The sequence below is a fragment of the Cannabis sativa genome, chromosome 7 (genome assembly GCF_029168945.1).
Source record: "Cannabis sativa cultivar Pink pepper isolate KNU-18-1 chromosome 7, ASM2916894v1, whole genome shotgun sequence".
NCBI classification, from domain to species: Eukaryota; Viridiplantae; Streptophyta; class Magnoliopsida; order Rosales; family Cannabaceae; genus Cannabis; species Cannabis sativa.
In genome coordinates this window covers 54,211,871-54,221,908 of record NC_083607.1, presented here as the reverse complement: position 1 = coordinate 54,221,908, position 10,038 = coordinate 54,211,871, and positions in this window count along the sequence as shown.

The window sequence follows — 10,038 nt, the reverse complement described above, 5'->3', positions numbered from 1 at the left end:
ACAAAACAGAATAATTAAAAATAACAGTAGAACAACTAAAAAATAATTGTAAAACAACAGTGAAAACTTAACACAGTACACAGTATGAATCCGACCCCGTACTTAGACCCGACTTAAATAAAATCAAAAAATAAAGATAAAAAAGAACTTTACAGAACACACTTTTGTTTTCTATTTTTAAAATTAAAAAACAAAAGTGGTTACAGAACGCATATTTGTTTTTCAAACATAAAATTTTTAAAAACAAAAATTTTACTTTCATTTTGTGATTAAAAAATTAAAAAATAAAAGTGTTACCAAACGGCACCTAAGTTTTAAAAAACTAGAAAACCTGAAAACATCAAAATGTTGTTTTCAATTTTCAAAACACAATTTTTTTTGTCTAACATATTATATTTTATATTTTGCTCACATATTCGGATCCTAGACCTGAAACCATACCCAAACCTAGACCTGGATGGGTTAATGTCATGGTATGGTGCTAAATTTGTGTTCTTTTTTTTCGTAAAAAAAAAAAAATCTAAAAACAGTTTTTAAAAATTTGTGCCAAACATCATTAAATTTTTAAAATGACAAAAAAACTGTTTTCTATTCTCACTTTTAAAAACACAATTTTAAAAATTAAAAACTGAAAAACACAATCAAACAAACAAGCTCTTAATGTCTAATATATTTATTACTTTTTTCAAAAAATCTGATACAATTTTATAAAATAAAAACCCATTTAGCAGCCCAGCCCAACCTTTGAACCCATGTCTTATTCGCCCGCACCCCTCACTTGAAACCAACCCAAGCCCAAAAAATGTCATTCTATAATGGATAGGTTCGGTATATACAGTTTTAGAAAACCCAAAATCTTGACAAAAAAACTCCGAAAAATCCACTCAATGTGCAATCCTAATAAGAACTCTTCTACTATAGAGCATAAAGAAACTATGAAATTGAACATGCATTGCACATTTTAAACAAAAAGAAATTATGAAATTAAACATCCATTTCACATTTTAACCAAACTATACTATCGGCGTGTGAACTGGAGAACCTATAAATATAAACTTCAAACCGAGTAGAAATCATGTTAGCCATTTGTTTGTGAAACTATAACTTTGGCTTATATGTTGTTTAATTAAAAATGAGATTACTTTGTTTTTAATAATAATAATAATAATAATAATAATAATAATAAAGTAGGTAATTAAATATTAAGACTTGTTGTGTTAGTGGTTTTTAAAAGTTGCAAACTCGAATAAGTACTTCCCAAAATAAATAAAATATAATTCTAAAGTAGTTATGTCAAACCTCATGATTTGCATGTGCTTCTCATTTCTAATGTTTTTCACTTTTATTTACCCCATCTTTGCATGTGCTTCTCATTCTCTTACCTTGTTTTTTTTTTTTTAATTAAAAAATCATTCTAAAATTTTTAGATAAAAAAGATAAAAATTTATTTTTCAAAATTAATTGAAATAATTTAAATAATTCTTAATTTACTCCTTTTTTTTAATATTACCAAACAGTTTGAAAAATATTTTTTATTAAAAACAATTATATAAACAATTATAGAAATAGTCAAAATAAATTAAAATTTATAATTATTTTATACTTTAGCTATAAATTAAAGTTAAAACTAGCCAAACAGGACGTCATATAAGATATAATCCCAACCAAAAAACTTTACATATAATATGAAAGAATAAATCAATTTAGTATCATATATACGCATATGAATGATCAAATTTTATTATTAATTTTTTTCTTTTGAAAATAATTGAATGGTCAAAATTTAATTTTATGTAATTTCTATAATTTCAAGAATAACAAATTAAAAACAACCATACTTACCAATTACTGTTAAAAGCTCAACACACCCATTATACCTTGCAAACATATGTTTTAAGCATATTTATAGTCAAAACTTTATTCCTCAAAAAGACACAAAGCAAAGCCGCAAAATAATCCTTTCTTTCTAGAAAAAATTAAAAAATGCATTAAAAAAAGAAGATAATAAGGCAAGTACCTAGAAAATATGTAATGTCGTGGCACCTTGTGAGGGCTGTCTTAAACATTTTAAAGTCATGTTCTAATTTTAAAATTTAGGCTTTACACAAAAAATACAATTTATAAATAATATTTTTAAATATTATTATTTAGTTATATATTTTACAAAACACAAAAAAATTCTCACTATTTATAAAAATTGTTACTATTCCAATAGAAAAAAAAGATAATAAAAAAAAAAGAATATAAAAAGTTTGAAAAAAAAATAATAAATAGCATGATTGAATTTTTCTTTGCCTAAAAGCATTAATAGAATCGAAAATGGACTTTGAAAATTGGGATGGATGTCACAATTGATAAATTATTAGTCTCTTCAAAAGTTAAATTCATTCAAAAAAAATTATTGGGCGAAAAAATATATTGAGCCCTTTATTTTTCTGAGCTCTGTGGAGTAGCCCAACTTGCACACCATTAAAGCCGGCCATGCACCTAGTCTTGTATTATTATATAAATATATCGATTGATATTTAAGAAGAATATAAAGAGAGTGAGAGCAGTGTAAGATGACAACAATGAGGTTTATTTTTTTTCAATATAATGTAAAATACAAAGCAACCGGGTCGGGTCCACACTGTTGGGTCTCATTTCCACTAATAAGTCTCTTTGAATCTTAATGAATATAATATTCTTTTTACGTGCTTACATTCCCAGTTCAACACGTTCACATACAGTTCTATGCACCCAAAAAAGAAAAGAAAACATTTCTAATTATTAGAGAAGGAAAAGTGTAAAGACTTATTTTATTAAGATACATATAATTCAACACATTACAAATGAACATAATAAACAATGATATCTTAATGAATGATTGATTAATTTTCTTAGATGATAATTAACTGAGAAAACCCACGGGATTAAGTTTTCTCTTTTTTCTTTTTAATTTCTTTGCTAAAATTCGAGTGTTTATATGTTGGTAGGATGTATAGATACTACTACAATTATAGACTTAAAAGGTTATTTTTTCTACTCTTTTTATAAAAAAGAAAACTAAAGCGTGTGAGTCGGTTTTTTGGTAAAAACCGTAGGTATATATATTATTAATACTTTTTAAAGTTAGTTTTAGAATCAGGTATTTAGAGTGTGAGTCGAGCCATCTATGGCGTCGGTTATTCGAAAATAACCGACGTGGCTTGTAACGCCCGCATTTTAAATTTACTAGACTCAAAAGATAACTTTAATACATTATATCTTTATAACTATATGGATCGGGATCCCGAGTATAAAAATACAATTTAAAAGCATTTTACTAATATGTACATATAATATTTTTTAAAAAAAAACTCGCTAGCATGCAACATCAAAATACAGACTCCAAAATAGTAAAAGACCGAAACCCTCCAGGTTGCACTGCTGCGATATGTACAATCACTGTCGAGCTTTATCTCACTGTTCCTCCAGCTTTGCTTTTCCTTTACCTACACAAGGTAGCAAACTGATGAATCAACAGACTCAGTAAGATATGCAAGATATATATAAAAATAACGCGATGCCGGCTTTATGATTAAGCCGCCCTGAGCTCAATAATTAAGCTCACCAAATGGATAAGAACGCTCTTAAGGAAGTACGACCACTGTACCAAATGCACTAAAGTATCAACCTTGTACTCGTGTTGGTAGGGCCATAACTGTACTCCCAAAAGCTACTAAGTGTTGTACCACATGCACGACGTACCCCTAGTACTCGTGTTGGTAACACCGTAACCACATTTATAAACAACTCTATACTAACACTCTATAAATCACATTCATACTAGTGTTAGTAGTGCAAACATCTAAAACAAGCATATATTCATATATATATATATATATTCTTATGCTATCTTACCTCGTTCCGTGGTCAAGTGTGCCGGTCAGCCTGAGTGGAAATGCAGCTCGACGCTTTACAGGGCCCTAAACCATAATGTTCAGAATTTGATGAGAGACACGCTAAAACACTTATCGGGGATTTAAAATCGAAACTAAGATTAACCCTATCGATAAATAGGATGCCAATACCCTAAATTACGTAAAAACGGGAAAAACTACGGCTCGGGAAAAAGCCCCAACCGGCAGACCGGTTTCCAAAAAGTTACAATTTTTCTCCTATTTCATTGTTAACCAAACTCATAAAAATAAAGTGGTGATTATAACTCCGACCACCGATTTTAGTGGAGAAAACGTTGAATCTCAACGTACATTAAGGTATAAATATGATTAATTTCTATTTATTTTAGTAATGTACATTGTTTATTTTTCGTTCTTGTATTTTTTTGGGATTTTCTTATATTATTAACATTGTTGTTGTGTATGTGCATGGTGACCCAACTTTTAGCGAAATTGGTCAACGAATTGCACTTATAAGGTAAAAAATTTAGAATTTAATATATATATATATTATATATGTATATATTTTGTATTTTATTGAATATGTGTGTGTATATATTTTGTATTGTGTGTATATATATTGTATTTTATTTATGTAAATATTGTAATTATATTGTATATATTCTATGTAATATATATCTATTGAATGAGAATGAGATAGGAGAGATTTAATTAGTTGAGATATAAAGTTCTTAAAATTTTGTTAGTGTGAAATATAATTTATTATGTATGTATATGTAAATTTTTCAAAAATTTATGTATTTAATTTACTAACTAGTAACTAGTTATTTTTTTTTTATAACTAGTAAGTAATTAATTACTTAAAATTATAATTTTATTGTATTTTATTATATTGTAAGTTGCGAATATTTTGGTGTTGATCAGATTTTAGCTTGTTGTATGTATATACATCTACTAACTTTTTGTTATTAATTAATTATCAATGCTTAGTGGAGTTTGTATATCTTAAATATTCATTCGTAGTGAAGTATAGGTTTTGCGATATATTGTACTACGGTCGGATGGGTGTAATAATATTCATGTTAGTTCAGTTTGAATATCTTAAATATTCAACTATAGTGAAGTAGGTTCTGCGAATACATGTATAACAGTCGGATAGATAAAGAAATTTTTTATTGTTAATGTTATTTTGTTTGTTGTGTTTGTTAATTTAGGCACATTTACAATTTTTGGGAACGTCCAATTATCCGTTATGCTATCAAAATTTCAGTAGAATTAAGATAAATTTTACTAAAAATACATAAATATTAAAGAAAAAGTGTTACGCATAACACAAATAATTAGTTAATTACTAGCTAATTGTAAGAAACTAAGTAACATAACACAAATAATTATATACATTTATATAATTTAATCATCACATATACTTTATATAATTATTTATGTCTATCTATAAAAGCTCCAATAAGTAAAACTCTAATAGTATAACTTTCTTAACAATTGAAAAAAAAGGTACATTTGACATAATCTAAATAATATTAAAGAAAAAATCACTTTTCACCTCATTTTATTTTGAATAGACAAAATCCTATCTCCACATGAATTACCACTCCAAGAGAATAAGCTTTTCAATTATAAATTATAAATGTCAAACCAAACAAATGAATAGATTCACTTTAGAAAAAGTCATTCCACTTTAGGATCCATTCCAATCAACTAAACACTACCCTAGTATTAGTTAATTACAACTTATATAACTAGTAACTATTTACAATTAGTTACTAGTTATCATGTCAATATTTGAAATGAGTAATTTAATAACATGAACTAAACTAAAACAAGAATTACAGTAATATATAAATTAATATGAAATAATTGTGAGAATTCTAAGTAGTTAAATTATGTAAGTAGTAACTAGTTATAATAAGTTACTTATAAATACTGAGATTTTTTTGTTATGGATAAATCATTAATGCGTGAGGAGAGAGATACACTGCGATTTCAAGTAGGATTAGATGTATTTATAGAGTTTTTCCTAAAGAATTCTAGAAATCCCAAACGTATTCATTGTCTGTGTAGATTGTTGTTCCGTACGAACATTGTGACCAAATACTTAATACCCTTCGGAGTGAACTGGGTCGTACATATCTTATTGCAATTTGTAATCTTGTTGAAGTACGGATGCAGAGGCAGGATCGCACCCTGTTTAGCGTGAGGTCCGAACCACACCCAAAGTCCCTCTCCGGGGTTAGTGGCCAGCTATTTGAGGGTAGGCAGAAAGGCTTCCACTCCGCCAAGAAGACCTTTGTCATTAATATTTTTAAGCCTCTTGTAGGTAAGACTACACGGAGGAGAAACCCACTGGGGAACCTTTTTCTCCTTAGTCCTTAGAGGACGGGCTTTCTCGTATTCCACCTTGACGTAATCTTAGTCCAGAACCAAAACCTCCCTAAACTCAGAAATGGGCTCTTCAGCGTCATTATACCCTTTGAACGAAAGAGCCCAAAGAGCTTCTTCCTCCAATACTTCATCTCCATCACCATTAGGAGAACTGGTTGCCTGGACTTCACCCTGGTCCTCAACTTCCTAGACCTTTGGTGCCCCAGTGGTAACTTCAATATTTTCCCTGGGATGAACAATTTACCCTGCACTGGCCATTGCAAAAACTTGAGAAAAATGTTAGTCTTTATCTGAAGCTTTCTTATAGATTTTCTTGCTTTTCTCTATCGCTTAACATCTAGGCAGAGGGTTTGGTTTGGTAGTATGCTTAGCTACGGTAACAGGGACTTCAACTGGTGCGAAGTTTTTCTTCACAGGCCTTGGACAACCTTCTGGCAGTGTGTCTGGGACGTTAGCCTGGACTTTGTACGTCCACGTAGTGGGCAGATATATAATGCCTCCAGCCCCTGCTTAATTCCTAAATGAATTGGTTGTATCCCTCTCTACTGATTTGGCCGGTGTAATGGTGGTGTTGTACCACAGGTTCTGGAGACTCCAATGAGTCACTCGTGACCTCTCACTCGTCAAATCTCGAGTTAAATGAGTTTTCACTTGACGAAGAAGAATCTACACAGAGTCGAGGCTAGATCTCCTAAAGGAGGTGAAGAAGATCCTTATCTACCAGGTGGTTACCTCCCAAATATTCTCCAGGGTTCTTCTACAAAAGAAGGAAGACAAAGGGGTAATTACAAGAGATAAGTATGAAATTTATGACAGGGGAAAATATGTCTAATGTGCCGACCAGGTTGATTTAGAAGGAAAAAAGAAGAAATTTCATCCCAGTAATGAAATTCCTAAATCAATGGTTCAATGAATGATAAAAATTTAGGAAAATTCCCAGAAATCTTGAATAGATGATTTCAAATAGTTTCTAGCAAAATAATGGGAAAAGGCTAGAAATTTAAGGACTTTAGATGCCTTGCGTGTGTTAATGTCAAGAATTCAAAAACCCTGAATCTACCTAATCTCAATCATTTGAAGAACAATTTCAAGGATCCAAAATTTATAGGTAGTTCGAAAATAGTAACACATGCATTTAAAGAAAATAAAAAGAGGAAAGAAAATTTCAAAAAGAAAATGATTTTATGCTTGATTTATTTTGAGACTAAACATAGCTAAAAGAGTATAAAAGAATCTTTGACCCTTTATATAAACGCTCAGAGTAATTCAGTAACTAATGTTCAAATTTTGGGTTTTCCCCCAAAAGATGTAATCATCAGATTTTGAGGAATGCATACGATAGTACGCGATACTCAATAACTGTTAATGTGTTAATCGAGGTCCAAATCTCAAGACCAGGCATTAAATGCCCCAAATACTGAAGAGACAGTCGAATCTTTGCCTTTTTTAATTTAGTCACATCGGATCAAGATAGAGTCTAAAGACCGAACATGTAAAGCCCGCTTAGTTTAATTTGGAAATTAGCAGTTAATTATGATTAATTATGAAATTATTTATAGCCATTTAAATAATTTATTATGCTGTTATTTTTGAATTCAGAATGCATTTTTATGTCATATAGTGAAATTTCATAATTTTGCATTTTCGGTGTCCGGCAACATGGAACTCGGTGTATGGCTCAGTAGAATCACAAATTAGTATTTTAGTATAGTGGCACGGTTTATTTAGACATTGGGAATGTCGGGATTAGTCGGGAATTTAGAGTTTTCCCAAAATACCCCTAAGTACCCTTTTAGGCCTTTTAGGGTGGAAATGGCAAAATGGTCTTTTTGCCCATTTGTATGTTTGTCTTTTAGTGAATTTTATGTTAATGAGAAATCAGATTTTTAAGGCTTATTTTGGCTGATATGATTTAATAAAACCATCATTTTATCCCATTTTATCCTTTTTTCTAAAAAATAAGAAAATTGAAAAGATATTCATCTCTCTCTCTCTTCAAACACTCTCTCTCTCGTTTTTCCCTTAGAACCCAGCTAGGGTTGTGGATTTTGCAACTTCATCTAGGGATTTTTCAAGCAATTCTTTGTGGTTTTAACTCAAGGTAAGGCTCTAGCAACTCTCTTTTAGTCTCTTGCAATTTTTGGAAGAAAATGATAGTTTGCATGCTTTGTTTTTGGTTCTTGTTGCTGCTGGATTTATGTGTGGTTTTCAGAAGTTTAATCATGTTTGAATGAGTGAAATAGAATAGGTTTTTAAAGCATGATTAATTGATTTTAAGCAAGTATGGAATTTTGGCTCAAAACTATGGTTTTCAAAGAAAATTGTTGAAATCATTCTTCTTTGTTTTGTGATGTTTGCTGTAGTTTTCAGAGGTGATTTTATGCATGTTTAAGTAGGTTGGGATTGATTTGAATGCAAGTTAGTGTTGTTTAACCAAGTTTGAGTTTTGAACTCAAAGCTTGGAGCTTTAATGGTGGATTTTGATTTTATGCATGAAGCTTTGTTTTATCACTTGGAAAATGTTTATTAGGGTCTAATTAGCAGGTCTGGAAAGTTTGGTTGAGTTTGGAAACGTTTTGGTTGGAGAATTGAAATTTGAGGTTTTTACGGGTAAAGCAGGCTAGCAGGTTTTACCTTTGCGTGTAAACCGGTTACCCGGATTTTGCAGTAGGGTGAGAAACCGGTTTTTCTCAACTGGTCGTTTCGTGCTAGTTTCAGGTTTTCTGGCAGTTTGTTTTCTGCTGGTTTGGGGTATTTTTGTATTAAGTTTCAGTAGGTTAAGTTTGGTTTTAAAACCTTTGTCCCCGTTGTGATTTAGCGTGTCACTTATCGGTGTTGTGATTTTTACGGTTTAGGAGCCTGTAATCCACCGCGCAGTAGTTCCACTCAGGTTGACCGGCACACCTGAATTCGGAATCCAGGTAAGATTAGTATAACAGTATGCATATGTAGATTACATGTTTAGCGTGCATGTAGGAAGCCTATTAGATTACATTAGATATGTATGTTGGCTTCGAACCATCCAACCCTGTCACGTCGGTACGAGTGGAGTATGACCGACGGCGGAGTATGGCCGGTTCGGCCGTCAGTGACACTTGGTTGGTGGTTCCGTACTATTGACGTATCCCGTCGGTACAGTGGAGTATGACCGACGGCGGAGTATGACCGGTTCGACCGATCGGGAGGATATAGTAACACGTCGGTACGAGTGGAGTATGACCGAATGGCGGAGTATGACCGGTTCGACCGATCAGGCTGTTACGTGTCAATAGTACCGTCCCTATGAACATTCAGAACTCAGTACCATGTTGGACATGGCAGTAGTGGCTCAGTACCATGTTGGACATGGCAGTAGCGGGACTCAGTATCGTGTTGGACACGGCAGTTAGAATTATGTATGAGTATTTTTATGCTTTTCTTACTGAGTCTGTCGACTCACAGTTCTACGTTTATGTGTAGGTAAAGGCAAGGCTAAAGCTGATGGACCGTGAGCGAGCTTGTGAAGATTGTACATGTCGGGGCGGTTAGGCCTGGAGCGTACGATCATCGGGACAGCGAGGCTGATTTTGTAACTAGTCGCTAGGCGACCTTATTTTGTATAAACAGTTAAATCTTTTTGTAAATGATTTTGTAATCGGGATCCCGAGTCTTTTGTAATATTATTTTATAAGTTTAATTAAAAAGCAAAAATTTTAATTAATCACGTTTTCCATAAACCTCGTTGATTAGCAACGAGCTGCACAGCATGTTTAAAAAT